The 17079-nt window shown below is 49.5% G+C and overlaps 1 pseudogene; it reads left to right on the top strand.

Moving 5' to 3' along the window:
• Positions 1-6826: 6826 nt before the first annotated feature.
• Positions 6827-9175, top strand: LOC146193950 (uncharacterized; annotated as a pseudogene).
• The last annotated feature ends 7904 nt before the right edge of the window (positions 9176-17079 follow it).

The following is a 17079-nucleotide window of genomic DNA, read 5'->3' as shown; positions in this document are numbered from 1 at the left end:
TTCCAAAGGAAGTATAATGTTCTCCTCTTAATTGCGTGTAACCTTGCAATGTTTTTCTATGTTGATGAAGTCAAGTTCTGGTTGTTTGCTACATTTCATTAGCAATTGGCATTATAGGTGTTGACAATATTTCATGTTTTCTTGATGCGCTAATAAATAACAATTAGGTTCATGCAATTCACTTCTAAAGCCCTTTCCGGCGCTGTAGCTACCTTGAATATCGTGTTTTACAACTGCAATCTTGTGTGTCCCATAGCTAGTTTAAAATTACATTAACTTCCCCTACAAGCAGTAAAATTATGTCGTTTTTATTTTCAATGTGTGTCTAAAGGGGGAGGGCAATCTCTCAAGGGTGCGACTTGATTACTCTCAATAAACGTTTTCTGAATGGCTTGTTCAGTCGTTTCCTTTCGCAGTGCACACGCCCATTCTCTCTGATTTCTCTTTTAGTGAATTCATTAAATAACTCTTCACATCTGACGTTGTTTTAGACGATAAACGAATATTTTTTTTGTTTTTTTACATTGCTATATACGGGAGTGCGAGAGTGCCGATCCGAAGCTATGTTCCACTCCATACCTCGAAAGTTAGACATTAAAAAAATCGCTTCTTATTAGGCGACGACGGAGGCCGTTTAAGCGTAATCTGTGTTCCCTATATCGTTGGACGCGAGTAGCCAGACATGCACTGTATGATCAGGCTGCCCAAGCTAGCAGCTTTATGCGTTTAATTGAGGCAATCTGCACAGCGCAGTAGTAAACGTGAAACCCACTGCGTTACCTTTCAGGTTAGAGGGCTCCTATGCACTGAAAAGTTGACATTTGTTTGCATCACAGGATCTATGCCTTGAAAGAACGTACTACAAAACACAGGCCACTGGGAGTAACGCAAGAAACAGTGCTTGTGAGCAAGCCGACAGCGCTCACACATTGTTTCACAGTAATAATTCAAATGAATTTCGCATAGGACAAACGCGTTTTCCAAGGTAATGCGTCGCTGTCGTAATGTAGTTTTAATTATACTGCAGCCATGTGCAGTGCAACGGCAGCACGAAAAATCAACGTGTGTGCTGGCCGCTCCATGCTTTCGCGCCCGCGCGTAGCAGACGACGTGCCCGGCAAGGAGCAAGAGTTGACTGCAGCGCTGATAGTTCTCGCGACCGTCACTTGGAACATTCTCCTCCGCCGGCAAGGAGGAGGTCGAGAAAGAAAAGTATAAAAAATAAATTTAACACTAGGATCAGCTACATAAACATGCAAGGAAGAAAAAGAGCGAAATGGCTAGAGATAGAACAGCAGTTAAGGATGACAAAATAGGTGTGTACGCTCTTTGCGAGAACCATCTCAGGGATCTAGAAGACCCGCCGTTTATAGAAGGCTATGTCTGGGAAAGGTGCAACAGAACGAGAACGGAAAAAAAGGGTGGAGGGGTAGGTATGTTGATACACCAGGGAACAAATTGGCAAAGAATTAAATCATCTTATAAAGAACATATCTGGGTATCAGGAACAATTGCCGGCATACGGACATGGCTAGGGGTAGTTTATTTAAGAACAGGACACCAATGCAGGCAAGAAAACAAGGATATTGTTGATTGTCTCAGTGACGATATAAGCCAGTTTGGAGTCGGGGCCAATATTATTCTGCTGGGGGACATGAACGGCCACATCGACGATCTGGATGTATACACGGATTGTAACGGGAAGCTAATGCTAGATTTCTGTGAGCGACACGATCTAGTTATAGTAAATAGAGAAACAAAATGTGAAGGCCAAATCACGTGGGAATTTCGCAACAGGCAGACGACCATTGTCACCATTGACTACTGTCTAATGTCGCAGAAAATTTATAGCAAGGTCACAAAAATGGAAATATACGAAGAAGGGGAGTGTAGTCTGGAAAGCGATCATAAACGTATTAGTCTGCAGATGGGGCCCTTGATGAAAAAAGAAATGGAACTTAGACAAAACGTAAACACAAAATTAAACGACGATCAAATAGCGCAGCTAGCAGCAGACATAGAGGAAGCAATACAGAAAAGCCTCATGGAAGACTAGGATTATGAACAGGTAGAACTGCTTATAAGGAGGAAAATTAAGGAAGTTAAAGTAGTAAACCGCTGGAATGGAAAGAGGAAGCCACGGAGCTGGTGGAATAAGGAAATCAGGGAAGCTATTGAACAACGACGGGCTGCTTCAAGGCAACACCGGGTGGCAAAGAAAGCACAGGTATCTCAGGGGGAAATCGACCAAAAATGGGAATCATATCGACAAAAGAAAAGATGTACAGGCCCTCGTCCAAAGTAAAATAAAGCAGTCCTCCGATCGCTGGATGGCTGACATACACGATGCTTCTAGAGGCGGAGCCAGAAAATTCTGGAACCATGTAAGCTGGCTAGGGAAGAAGAATCAAAGAAAGCAGGATCGGATTCAAGATAACGAGGGAAATTGCTTAAAGGGAGACAACGCAGTGAACTACATTACATCAGTTATAGCCGAGTCATTTAAGAGCGACGATAGGGTAATCTCCACAAATCAGGAATAAACACAAGGTAGCAGAATACAAAGCAGCTCAGAACTGACCAATCTAAACTGGAAAAAGGCAGAAAAAAATATTCCTAAAAACACATCTACAGGAATAGATGAAATTCCGATCAAGCTAATGAACTTGGTCCAAAAAGTAAGGAAACGTTGTTAAAAGCTCTGGAAACAGTCATAACGACTAAGCGAATTCCGGACAGCCGGCGGCAGAATAAAATGAATTTGATTTATAAAGGGAAAGGATGCACATAAAATCCTACAGGCCGATTACCATAACATCTGTTATGTACAGGTTGGCCATGCAGGCGGTGAAATTAAATGTGCAAGCATGGGTAGAAAGTAACAAGATACTCGGATAACTTCAGAACGGCTTTAGAAATGGTAGGCGCTTAGATGATAGCCTGTTCGTGCTTACTCAATGCATCGAAATATCTAGAGTGGAAAATAGACCTTTGTATTTGGCCTTCCTGGACATAAACGGGGCGTACGACAACGTAAACAGGGAACTCCTGTGGAGCATATTAAAAGAAGGTATCGGTTATAAGATAGAGTTCCTACAGGAAATATACCGGGATAACAAAGTAGAAATTACATGAGAAGGGATAAGAAGTATACGGAAGATGTCAAAGTATGCAAATGATTAAGACAAGGCTGTCCTCTATCACTGTTGTTGTTTATGCTTTATATGATAAACCTGGAACGGAGGATACAAGACAGTAACCTAGGTTTTGAGCTGCCATATAGATTAGGTGGAAAGGCGGTAGAGCAGCGCCTCCCCGGTTTGATGTATGCAGACGATATTGTGCTGCTAGCTGAGAGTCTGGAAGAATTGCAAACTCTAGTTAAGGAAAGAAGCCAACAGTCGGCGAGGCCAAGGAAAGCATTGGGGGTTGTACTTTCTCTTTAGTTTTAATTTTTTTTTAATGTTTACTTTGGTAACCACATAACCTAGTAATGTAATCTGTTTAGGGGAAAGATAAACACAAAGTAGAAGGAAAAACAGCGTGCCGATGATGGGAACCGAACCCACGACCTCCGAATATCGCGTCCGGTGCTCTTCCAACTGAGCTACATCGGCCGCTGTCCCACCTGCTACTTTCTTGGGTATTAATGTTGTCTGTATACGAACCTTGAGAGTGTTCACCAGCGCCACCCTCAACCATAGCGGTGGACGTGGAACGTCCTTTTGTTACCGCCAGCGTCACGTAGAACGTGATCAAGAGCGAGGGCGAAAGCTGTGCTAGAACCCTCTTAACGGCCGACCATTAGAGGTGGTAAGCGATCAGCACGCGCTCTGCTGGCTGGCAAATTTGAAAGACTCCTCCGGAGCCACCACGCCCGATGGAGCCTGCATCATCAGGAATTCGACATCGCAATCGTCTACAAGTCAGGCCGCAAACACTCCGATGCAGACTGCTTGCCACGACCCCACATTGATGCGCCGGCGAAAGAAGACGACGAAGACGCCTTTTTGGGACCAATAAGCGCCAGCAGTTTCACAGAACAGCTATCAGACCCTAAGCTGAAAGCACTAGCCGATTACTTAGAAGGAGAGACCGCTTCCCCTCCTGCTGTATTCAGGCGACATTTATCATTGTTCGCTTTAAGCAATGGCCTCCTTGTAAAGAACGTCACAACCAACAAACAGTGCCGCTTCTTGTTGTGCCTAAAAACCCCCGGCAGAAAATTCTGCGCTGCACGATGAGCCCACAGTAGGCCATCTCGGGTCTGCGTGCACGTTGTGTCGAATCCAGGAGAAGTACTACTGGACGCGACCGCCTGCCGAAGTTTCCCACTACGTGAAGACATGTCGTGAGTGCCAATGATGCAAGACGCCGCCGATCAGACCAGCAGGACTACTAAATCCGATTCCACCCCCAAACCTGCCCTTTCAATAAATTGGGATGGACCTCTTCGGCCCCTTTCTATTTTCGTTTATGGGTAATAAGTGGATCATCGTGGCCACTGACTACTTTACCTGTTATGCCGAAGCAAAAACACTACCCAATGGTACCGCGGCAGAAGTCACCAAATGTTTTGCCGAACAAATTTTCTTTCGACACCGCGCCCCAGAAGAGCTCATCACGGACAGGGGAACGGCGTTTACGGAAGAGTTGACGCAAGCCATCGTGGAATACATTCATACAAGCCATCGATGAACAACTGCGTACCATCCCCAGACCAGTGGCCTTACGGAGCTCCTGAACAAAACGGTCGCGCACATGATCGCCATGTACGTCGACGCTGATCACAAGACCTTGTCGCCATCTTGCCGCACGTTATCTTCGCGTATAATACGGTAATCCAGGAGACGACCAGAGCAACCCCGTTCAAGTTTTTGTACGGCAGGGAGCCCACGACGACGCTCGATGCAATGCTGCTGCACGAAACCGAAGAGGACAGCTTTGAAGTCGCCGCCTACCTGCAGCGTGCAGAGGAAGCCCGACGACTCGCACGGCTGCGTATTAAAGACCAGCAGCGCACCGACACCCGACGATACAACTTATGACGACGTCACACAGAGTACAATCCAGGAGACCAAGTGTGGGTTTGGACTCAATTCGCCGCCGTGGACTAAGGGAAAAGCTACTGCGTCGATACTTTGGGTCATGCAAAATCCTTCTGCGTGTTCGACAACTCGACTATGAAGTCATTCCCGACGGTACGACAGCATCACAACGGCGACGCCCGCGCCCAGAAATCGTACACGTTGTTCGTCTGAAGCCTTATTACGCGCTTTAAAGAATCCATAGTGTTTAAACTTTGTAATGTTTCTATTTAAGTTGCTTATTTTGGAACATCGAGGCGAAGTGTTTTTTAAGGCGCTGCAGATGAGGTTTTGTGATGTTAGGAAGATAGTGAAAGACCGGAAAGCGTGGTGTGATATGGTCCTAGGGTCACGAAGAGTCGGACACGACTGAACTGAACTGAGTGCCGCGAAACCTTCAAAGCTGTATTGGTTGTTTTTCAGCAACCGCCGGCATGCGGCCTTATCACTGTGATTCTGGCTGGCGTATCAGTTCTGTGTTCATTATTTGTTAATGCTTGATGTCGCGAGATGCACCTTTATCAGTTTCTTTGTCGCGCAAGATGCGCCGAGATCTGTCTCGAAGATTCCGATCACTCGCGAATGCTTCTACAATGTTCCAGGTTGTGCTAGTAGCAGTTTGCGAGGTTATCTAGATGGTTCTGAGAAGTCTTTAAATTAAGCGCTGACGAGTTCAACGGGATGCATTCTTAGATCGACGAGCACGATTGTTGCTATCGCTGCCGCCAAGTTGCTCAGTTCTTTTGCAAGCGCAAGTCCGCCCAATATAGAAGTTCTCCAGTGCAGTCATCGATTCTTCATTTGTGTCATCGGCCTTGTCACCATCACGTGACAATATATCAAAATTGCAGTCTGGACACGGACCGCGCGTGCTAATATCTCGTCTGGGCTCCTAGCTACCAGGGTCTTGCAGGGAACGAGGCAGCCAACGCAGCCGCCCGCGCGCTTTCTTTCCGAGCAGTTTAAAGTTTTCTCTCTCTCTCTCTCACTCTTTTTCCGGGCAGTTTCCTCGGGACTCGAATCGCTGAGGACATCGATTCCAATCCGGCTTACACATTCAAAGATATTGTAATTTTCTATCAAAACGCGCATCGCAAATACCCTAACCCCTGCAAAGGATTGACGAAAGCTAACGAGAGGCTGCTCCTGCGCCTCTTCACCAATACGATGCTGTGCCCGGCAGTACTTCAAACTTTTGACTCCTAATTCACTGGCCAGTGCCAGTACTGTGGGGAGGTGGCTGACACCTACCACATGGTATGGGCCTGCCAAAAAAAACCATCCCTTCCCCCATCCCTAACCCTTCCCAGGAGGACTCGGAGCCGACCCTGTTCGGCTGCTGCGACCTACAGGTCCAAAGGGCCTTAACGCGGCGTGCACAGACGGCGGCAGCTGCCAATTGGGTCCCTGACTAGGAACTCCACCCAGTATTGTAAGGCCGAGGCCCTTAAGGCTCCGCGCCAAGCAAACCTCCATTCGCCGCTAGGGGGCCATCGTGAGCGGATGCCTGCAATGACAGCTCCTGCTAACGGTACGTGCTGTCCCTACCTTTATCTCCTACAGCCACTTATCTGCTCGGCAAGAGACATAAGCGCTTAAGAAGGTAGACAAGGAAGCCGCCCATTCTGGGCGACATTCGGCCCTCTAAGTGATTATTGGACTGAGACGCTCAGCCACCGAGCTAAGCCTAACTCATCTCCGATTCCTCGCCGACAGTGACGGCGACACCGGCCGTTACCATGGGAGTAACGGTTGAAGGTCGCACCTTAACCGCAGAAGAGCTCGAGTCCGGTGACTGGACTCCAGTTATATATAAAGCCTACGCCTCAAGACCAGCCACGTGAACGAGCCTTCCTCACCACTCCGGCAACGCTATCAGCGAGGCACATAACCTGAACACTCGGCAAGCGTTCCATGGAGGTGAAACCACAACTGGCAGCAGCAAGACGCGGGCCCGCCTTCCGTCTGCGACCAAGGAGATCCGTATCACAGTGCTGCGCAGCAAGCAGCTGCCACCACTCTCGCCCAACGCTGTTCGAGTAGTCGATCGACAGCGTGGTGAACTGAGACTTAGAGATATCCTAGTGCCTCGATTCTGGAAAGCAGTGCAGACCGAGCTCAAAATCACACTACCAGAGGACATCTGCCTGCGCATTCACTCGACGAACAATACGTTCACCGTGGCAACGACACACATCCCAACAGTCGAGACGCTAAAGACGTTGACCTCGCTCACCATTGGAGAGCGAACCTACCCATGCGCGGCCTACGTGGCACCCCCCCCCCCCTCCTGGAGGCTACCAGAGGTGTTATCACAAACGCCTATGACGACAAGAGCCCAACGCAACTATATCAAGATCTGGTCCGAAGAAATCCAGAGCACACCATACTAACCGCCCGGCGGATGGGCAAGACGCATTCTATCCTAATCACATTTGACGTTACCACAGTGCCGCGTTCCATCAAATACATGAGAGCCATTCACCGCTGCACCCCATACCGCGGCAGCCCAGACGCCTGCACTAACTGCAGACAGCCGGGTCACCGTGATGATGTATGCCCAAGCCCCATGAACAATCTTTTTCCCCGCTGTGGAACGCATCATCCACAAGACCAGCCTTGTACGCCCAAGTGCATTCTCTGCGAGGGTCCTCACCTTACCGGCACGGGATCATGTAAAGGACGCAGCCTTCACCAGCCACGCAAACAATCAAGCCAGGAACGAACGCAGCTACAAGAATCGGATGCACCCAAGAACGATTTTCCCCAGTTGTCCGAACTCAACCAGCCCAACCAGCATAAGCAGGCCTGGACAGTGCCACTAAAACAAGCCTGGAACGCTTCTGCCTCTTCACCCAAGCAAACATCCACGACAGCGACTACCAGTCTACAACACGCCCTTGCAAAATCTCAGGAGGAGGCAGCGGCGGCAAAAGCGGAAGCTACAGCAGCGCGAGCAGAAGCCACCGCCCTTCGTCAACACAAAGTCAGACTGGACGCCTAGATAAGTGCCATTGCCACTGGATCTAAACTTGCCCCCCCCCCCCCCCCCCCCAACTACCGCTTCTCAGTTTTCACCACCTAACGTATCCACCACCGATACCTTGTGCAACACCTCAAACGCTAGTTCCCCTCCCGACTCACTACCAATGAAAGCTGACACGGAACCACCTACAAACGCTACTTCTTGTATAACGATCCCTCCCTCCACCTCAACTCACTACACAGCTTGCAAACCATACTTGAGTCATTTGCTGCTCGATTTGAGGCAAAATTGCAGGAAGCTATAACACACATCAATCAGGAATGTGCTACACTCAAAGATGCGGTAATCCGCATAACGCAAAACAACGCTATTCTTAATCACAGATTAAATTCCCTAACGCAAAAATTCTCTAACCGCTGTATAGGTATTGAGACTCGCCTTAATACTAGCGCAACGTGTCTTCCAAAGCGCAAGAAACCCAAAGCAGCAGGAGGGCAAGAATATCCTCTCTCTGCTATAGCTCATGAATTTCACCCCTCCGTTTCGACTACCCCTCCATCATGTCGAAATCGTAATCTTACTTTTTGGCAGTGGAACTGCCGGGGCTTTGGCCAGAAGCGTCATGTAGTCCACCAACTGCTGTCCTGAGCTACGGGACCCATCATCCTTTCCCTACAGGAACCCTCCAAACCACTCACCCTCCCCGGCTATAGACCTATTTTGCCTACATCTCCTGCTTCCTCTCGAGTAGCCTTTTTAGTTAGTCGCTCTGTCACCACCATCACACATCCCTTGGCGATTCCAGACATTGATAACCTTTTAATTGAACTTTTGCCAGAACACACTCGAGCGAAAAGTGTTTTTAGATTAAATGTGTACAGTCATCCTAAGTGCCATAAAAACAACTATGAACGGCTATTTACGCTTGCGAAGCGCGTAGCTAACAGGTGCCCGTTACTTATTGTTGGAGATATTAACGCTCCACATACAACCCGCATGACACACCGAAAGGACGTGGCGTGTGGTTATCCGCGCAACAAACCGGTCTCTCCCTTCTTACTGACCTTACCTTTCCTACCCGCACAGGAACCAGTGTCTGTAGAGATACTACACCAGACCTTACTTTTGCACATCGTCTTCCTCACGCGTCTTGGTGCAATACACACGAGAATCTAGGAAGTGATCACTTCATCATAGAAATTCTTCTAAACATTCAACTGCCCTGTAGGCCTCACAGAAGTTCAACGTTCACGAAGTGGGATTCTTTCCGAACGTGTAGAGCAGCCCGCGTCTACGCCCCCATTAATGATATCACCGAATGGACCAAACAAGTACAAATTGATGTCCAATCAGAATCTTGTCCCCTACCTGATGACTGCCCAAACGACATGGTCGACTCCCGCCTCCTACATTTATGGGAGGCTAAAGGCGGCCTAGAACGACGCTGGAAACGGCAGCGTTGGAATCGGACACTTGGACACCGCCTAGCCCGTCTTAACAAAGGGATAGAGACGCATGCAGCGGCTCTTTCACGACAGAATTAGGAATCTCTATATAACAATTTAGAGGGAAATTGAGTGTATCTCAGACTTGGAACCTTTTTAGGCACTTAATAGGACTATGCAACGAGACACCCTCACTAGACTAATACATGCTTGCGATACACCTCCACTGGAACGTCTCCAAGAACTACGAGATCACTACTTCCCCAAGTACCCTTCTATAACACACCCCGACTATTCAGGGCTCCTAACGACTTCTTCGACCAACCCATCACGTTTTCAGAGGTGCAGGCTGAGCTTCAGAGGCTAAACACATCTCCAGTCCTCGGTCCAGACGGAGTACATAATAAGGCACTCCGGAATCTCGATTCCCAATTTATTGCCGCCCTTACCGAATACTTTAACGAGTGCTGGCAACGGGGAACTCTCCCGCCGCATTGGAAAGAGGCCAAAGTTGTGTTTATACGGAAACCTGGGAAACCTCTGCTAATTTCAAACCTTAGGCCCATTTCTTCCACCTCTTCTGCCAAGAACTTAATGGAGCATGTACTCCAGACCAGAATTTGTCAATATCTAGAAGGCAAAAATCTCATGCCCACCTGCATGTTTGGATTTCGTCCTGGCCTTTCCACACAGGATGCCTTCTTACAGCTGAAATATCACATTCTCGACAGTCAAACCTATGACACCAAAGCCATCCTAGGCGTGGATCTGACCAAAGCATTTGATAATCAGCAATCCTTCAGAACCTTACAACCCTGGGAGTCGGCGTCAGGTTGTATAATTACGTCCGAGACTTCCTTAGGCAGCGCACAGCCACACTTACCTTTGGCGACCACTGCCTTTCGGAGATCATGCTAGGTGCACGAGGTCCGCCTCAGGGCGCCGTCCTCTCTCCTATACTATTCAACGTAGCACTTTTTCACCTACCCAAAAAATTGGCACAAATCACCGACATTCATTTCAGCATCTACGCCGACACCACTGTTCGGGCTAACCGCGGCAGGAACACATGCAAATGGCACTAAACACCATCGGCACCTATGTAAGGGAACGTGGCCTGACTTGTTCCCCTTCAAAATCAAAACTGTTTCTCTACCGCCCCAAGCAATACGATTCAGGCAGTCCGCCTATTTCCCACAAGCTGGACACCCATTCGATACCACTAATATCCAAAATCCGTGTACTGGGTCTAGTTCTTCACTCCCATGGTGCACACGGAGAAGTCATAAAGACTCTCCATACATAATATCAACAGACCACCTGACCGATTCGCCGCATAGCCAACCACCGGGCAGGCTCTCGCGAGCGAAACACAATTCGCCAGGCTTACGCGAGCGAAACACAATTCGCCTCACCCAGGCTTACGTTATAAGCCGCGCCACATATGCCCTCCCATACCTTCCCCTCAAACAAAAGGAGAGAGGCCGGGTGAATGCGCTCCTACGAAGTTGCACGGAAACGGCTCTACGACTTCCCCCAGCACATCTAATGCCCGACGCCTTAAACTCGGTGTACACAACACTTTCGAGGAACTTAGAGAGGCTACATTAACGGCACAAATATCCCGCCTATCCAACTCGGCGGCTGGCCGCACTTTATTATCCCACTTAAACCTTATCCCAGTTACACACCCCATTGACGTGTCCCCCTTTTTCCTAACCTCCGCTCTAAACTCATCATACCTCCCATCCCTAAAAACATGCACCCTGAGCGAGACCAGGGCCGCAGAATAGTCAGGGCTCACGCCCTTCACATATAATACAGCGACACCCAAGAGGTGGTCCACGTGGGCGCAGCGGAATATACGCCATGCTCCCGTATGGTCCTGGCTGTAGCCGACAAATAAGAAAAACTGCTTACTTCCAGCTCTATAATCCCCAATTCCACCACAGAGGCAGAGGAAGTAGCCATTGCGATTGCTCTCATCTCTACATCTGCCACAAAAATTATCTCTGACTCCAAATCTGCGATTCTAAATTATGCCAACGGCTATATGTCCCGCACCGTTGCTCGCATATTACGCTTCTGGCAGCCCCGGCACCCCATAACCCTCCTCTGGACGCCAGCACATGCTGGCCTCCCTGACAACGAGGAGGTTAATTCCCTAGCCCGTGGTCTTACTTTCCGGGCTAGAAGAATGGAGCCCCCTCTACAGGCCGAGGAGCGCCTGCTCTCCTTCCGCGACATTCTCTTGTACTACCAAGACAAACGAAGGGAATATACACCCCCAGCCCCCTATCTCACCATAGCGCAGGCCGTACACTGGCGAAGCTTGCAAACTTGGACGGCTCCATACCCTACACTTCTACATGCCAGATACCCAGACCAGTTTTCCTCATCATGCAGAGTCTGTGGCAAACCAGGACACTTCCTACACATCCTTCTTACATGCCACACCTTTCCTCATCCCCCATCACCGAACTTAGCAGAGTCCTACTGGGAGTCTCTCATGAAGTGCACCTCAAGTAAAGACCAAAGGAAGATCATTTCCAGTGCTATGAGGAGGATTGCTCTTCAAGGACTTTCTTTTGCCTTATGAGGGTGTCTCCCATGTAGTAAGGGAGCACCCAAGTGCCATGCAGGGGGCTTCGCCCCCAATATTTGTTCCAAATGGCAATAAAATGTTTCTACCACCACCACCTCCTTCAAAATGTAGAATAAATATTTTTTCACCACCGCCTCTCTGTTGAAGTTAGGTGAGTGGACGCCACTGAATCGTGGTCACCAGGTCGAGGTCATGTTTTGACATTTTTTCTTGTATAATGTATATTGGCTCGTGAGAAAGAAAGCGCAGAATCTGCCTTTGATCTTCATGGTTGTTCAAGGTAACATCGCACCCCCCCCCCCCCCCAAGCCAGGCCTGCCTCTCCATTTAAGTTAGGTGTTGGGAAAAGCATGGCGCGGTATACCTTTCGGTAAACACCACGAAATCGTGAACGCCCACGCTTAATTAGCTCAAGGTCACTTGAAGGACAAATTTAGCGTAGACTGTAATACCTAGGGTAGGGAGGGTTTCGCTCCCATTATAAATTGGTTTATAAGAAAGGAAAGGCGCTGTATCTCTTAAGGTCACCTGGAGGTGAGAACCAGGCATAGCCGAAGGCTGCAACTACCTGGCGTAGTGAAGCTTTCGCTTGAACAAATGAACAGCGATCGAAGCGCAGTGGCCGAACACTGTTCGAGACAGTGGTTCAGAAGATTGACTTCCACGGAACTATTGTACAGGACACCGAACAGCCCCCCCCCCCCCCTCCTGCACCGAAGGAGACTGTCCGCACACGTTCAGCAGACACGGGGGAACATTTGCGGTCTTTTAATTTTGTTTTGGGTTTGCAACTAAACTTCCTCTACCCACAAGAAAGACATGCGTCGAAAGTTTCCTTTTGAACCTCAACGAGCCTATTACGGAGGCAGCATGCGCTCCCCGCTCCCCCTTCATTTGTGCTCTCCCACCCTTTTCGCACTGTGCACTTTTCTCTTTCAGGCAATCAGATGAGTTACAGCTTGCACATGGAATGTGCGGTCCTCGTCGCACTTCCGCAGTTTTCGTCGCAATATATCCAACCTTTTCATGGCGTCCAAAATATGGCGGTAAGAGCATAGGAACATGCCTAATCCGCTTATCGTCAGGTGGTTATTGCGTACATAGGCACTGAAGATGGAGCCAGTGACATCATAAGTCGAAATGACTTCCCGACTGACTCTCCGCACATGTAATTAACATTTTGAAGTAGCGCAGGTACGCATGCGCGGTCTCCTCGGCCATCATTTTCGCCGTGATGTGACTCGAAAAGGGGGGGGGGGGGAGTTCACTGCAACTGCTTTTCCACGTAACAACGTCCTTCGCTTCATCGTTGCGAAGAACTGCTGTACAGACATTTCGTGCAGTGATAGCATCTTCTAGGCCTTCGGAATCTATGCATACAATGTCTCTGCCACATTAGTTACCTTGTCGAAGCGAGTAAATGTCACCACGCAGTAGCCTGAACAAACAAGGCTGTACATGTGTAGTTCGCGTAATCAATGCTGCCAGTCGCGCTGTAAAGGCTGTTGTTGTACCCTTTGATAAGGGCATGAACCACGTTGAGGATTGGCCGCCCATGTAATTCTCAGAAATAGGCATTATACTGTGTTTATATATATATGGTTTGGTTTGTTGGGGTTTAACGTCCCAAAGCAACTCAGGCTATGATAGACGCCGTAGTTGAGGACCCCGGAAATTTCGACCACCTGGGGTTCTTTAACGTGCGCTGACATCGCAGAGCACACGGACGCCACTTCGTTTCGCCTCCATCGAAACGCAGCCGCCGAGGTCGGGATTCGACCCCAGGAACTCCAGCACAGTAGTCGGGCGTCTTACCACTGCACCCCCCCCCCGGCGGAACTTATATATATATATATATATATATATATATATATATATTGTAAGGGTGCGTTGAAGCTCAGGTCGGTGTTCAGGTCGACCGTTTACCTAGCGCGTCAGTCTCTTGCGTCTTCGTCTTTTGTCTGCCGTCTTCTTTCTTTTGCACGCGCCTTTCGACGTACGCTCGTCGTCTTTGTCATCGTCGACAATCACCGAGCGTTGGTGTGACACTACATTATCCCCGGGAGAAAAAAGAGGCATCCTGCCGACTCATGGTGTGGACACAACAGGCGGGTCGTAACAGGGCTTGAGGCGGTCAACGTGCACTGTTTCACGCCCGCGGCGACGCATATCCGGTGTCGGTACAAGCGGTTCTATAACGTAGTTCACCGGAGAGGTCTGGCAAATAATCCGATATGGGCCATGATATTTGGAAGCAAGTTTGGTAGAGAGGCCGGAAGGGGTGGCAGGAACCCAAAGCCACACGAGGGAGTCTGCGGTGTATGAAGGAGCTGGACAAGACGGTGCGCGAAGGAACTGCTGGTGACCTTGGTTCTGGGTTGTAAATGAGCGGGCCAACTGGCGACATTCTTCTGCATATGCTGCTGCTTGAGAGACGGTGGTCGCTTCGGAGGTGTCAGGGCGATAAGGAAGTATCGTGTCCATAGTTGAGGTGGGTTCACGGCCGTATAGAAGAAAAAAGGGGGAGAAGCCGGTCGTGCTTTGTATGGCAGTATTATAAGCGTACGTGACGAATGGGAGAAGCCGGTCCCAGTTTGAGTGGTCGGACGCGACATACATGGCCAGCATGTCACTTAAGGTGCGGTTAAAACGTTCTGTCATGCCATTTGTCTGCGGATGGTAGGCCGAGGTAGAACGGTGGACAATGCGGCACTGCTGAAGAAGGGCTTCAATGGTCTCAGAAAGAAAAACACGGCCACGGTCACTGAGCAATTCTTTAGGTGAACCATGGCGCAGAACGAGATGATGCAGGACGAAAGACGCAACGTCTGGCGCCGACGCAGAAGGTAAGGAAGATGTTTCTGCGTAGCGGGTAAGGTGGTCAACAGCCACGATGACCCAACGGTTACCAGCTGGAGTGACTGGTAGTGGCCCGTAAAGATCAATACCAACACGATCGAATGGTCGGCTGGGGCAGGGCAAGGGCTGCATCGGAACGGTGGAGTGGTGTGGAGGGTTTTTGCGGCGTTGGCATTCCTGGCATGCGCGAACGTAATGACGCACGAAGCGGTACATACCCTGCCAGTAATAGCGGAGGCGAAGACGAGTGTAAGTTTTCAACACTCCGGCGTGGGCACACTGAGGATCGGCGTGAAAAGCGGCGCATATTTCCGAACGGAGATGCCGAGGAATGACAAGGAGCCACTTGCGTCCGTCGGAAAGGTAGTTTCGGCGGTAAAGCATGCCGTCGCGGATTGAAAAGTGACGAGCTTGGCGGTGAAGCGTTCGTGAAGCTGGGCGCAGAGAAGGTGTAGATAAAAGCGTGAGAAGAGAAGCGATCCAAGGGTCTTGCCTTTGTTCATTGGGCATGTCGGCAATTTCTAGCGAAAATGAGTCACTTATGGTGATAGCTGTCGAGTCAGAGCTACATTGAAGAGGTGACCTAGACAGGGCGTCGGCATCAGAATGCTTACGGCCTGACCGGTAGGTAACCTGAATGTCGTACTCTTGTAAGCGGAGGGCCCAACGAGCAAGACGGCCGGATGGGTCTTTAAGGGTGGACAACCAGCAGAGTGCGTGATGGTCCGTAACAACAGAAAAGGGACGACCGTAGAGATATGGGCGGAACTTCCCAATGGCCCAAATGATGGCCAAGCACTCCTTTTCGGTTACAGAATAATTCTTTTCGGCCTTTGTTAAGGTACGGCTGGCATAAGCAACAACGTACTCTGGGTTGCCGGGCTTTCGTTGTGCAAGGACAGCGCCGAGACCTACACCGCTGGCATCAGTGTGAATTTCGGTAGGCGCCGTAGGGTCAAAATGGCGGAGAATCGGAGGCGACACTAGAAGGCGCCGAAGTGTCGAAAAGGCCTCATCACAGTCGGATGTCCAAGACGAAAGAATGGCGTCACCGGCAAGGAGATCAGTCAGCGGCGAGATGATCGAAGCGAAATTGTGTACGAAGCGACGAAAATACGAGCACAGCCCGATAAAACTACGCAGCTCCTTTAGGGAAGTTGGGCGTGGAAACTCAGCTACTGCACGGAGTTTCGCAGGATCTGGACGAACACCGTCTTTCGAAACAACGTGTCCCAATATAGGAAGCTGGCGAGCCCCGAAGCAGCACTTTTTCAAATTTAGTTGCAGGCTGGCATCAGTCAAACACTTTAGCACACGCTCGAGACGGTCCAAATGTGACGTAAAATCTTTTGAAAACACGACAACATCGTCTAGGTAACAAAGACAGTCATGCCACTTGAGTCCGCACAGGATTGTGTCCATCATGCGCTCGAAGGTGGCCGGCGCGTTGCACAATCCAAACGGCATGACGTTAAATTCATAGAGACCATCAGGTGTCACAAAGGCGGTTTTTGGTCGATCGTCAGCTGCCATGGGTACTTGCCAGTAGCCCGAGCGAAGATCCAGAGATGAAAAGAATTCGGCACCTTGAAGGCAATCCAGAGCATCATCAATACGTGGAAGGGGGTAAACGTCTTTTCGCGTTATCTTGTTCAAACGCCTGTAATCAACACAGAACCGTATAGAGCCATCCTTTTTCCTCACGAGAACAACTGGAGAAGCCCAAGGGCTGTGCGAAGGCTGGATGACGCCACGCTGAAGCATGTCATTAACGTGCTCGGTGATGACTTGACGTTCAGCAGCCGATACCCGATAAGGGCGCTGGCGTACCGGGGCGTGCGTACCGGTGTCGATGCAGTGAGTGACTACGGATGTGCGCCCCAAAGATGTCCGAGGAAGGTCGAATGAGGAACGGAAGCGCTGCAGCAAGCTGACGAGCTGGTCGCGTTGATCTGCTGAAAGGCTGGCATCCAGACAGCCAGAAAAAGCTGCAGTGGAGTCGTCGTTCGGTACAGAAGCGGGCAAGTCAATAGTATCGAGTTGCAGTGGGGTTGGGTCTTCTGAGACGGCAGATGTCATAGCGTCATTAAAGGACTC

This window comes from Amblyomma maculatum, chromosome 4 (assembly GCF_055883805.1).
Source record: "Amblyomma maculatum isolate TAMU_Amacu chromosome 4, ASM5588380v1, whole genome shotgun sequence".
NCBI lineage: Eukaryota > Metazoa > Arthropoda > Arachnida > Ixodida > Ixodidae > Amblyomma > Amblyomma maculatum.
The sequence above is the reverse complement of the archived record's forward strand: the minus strand, read 5'-3'. Positions and strand labels throughout refer to the sequence as shown.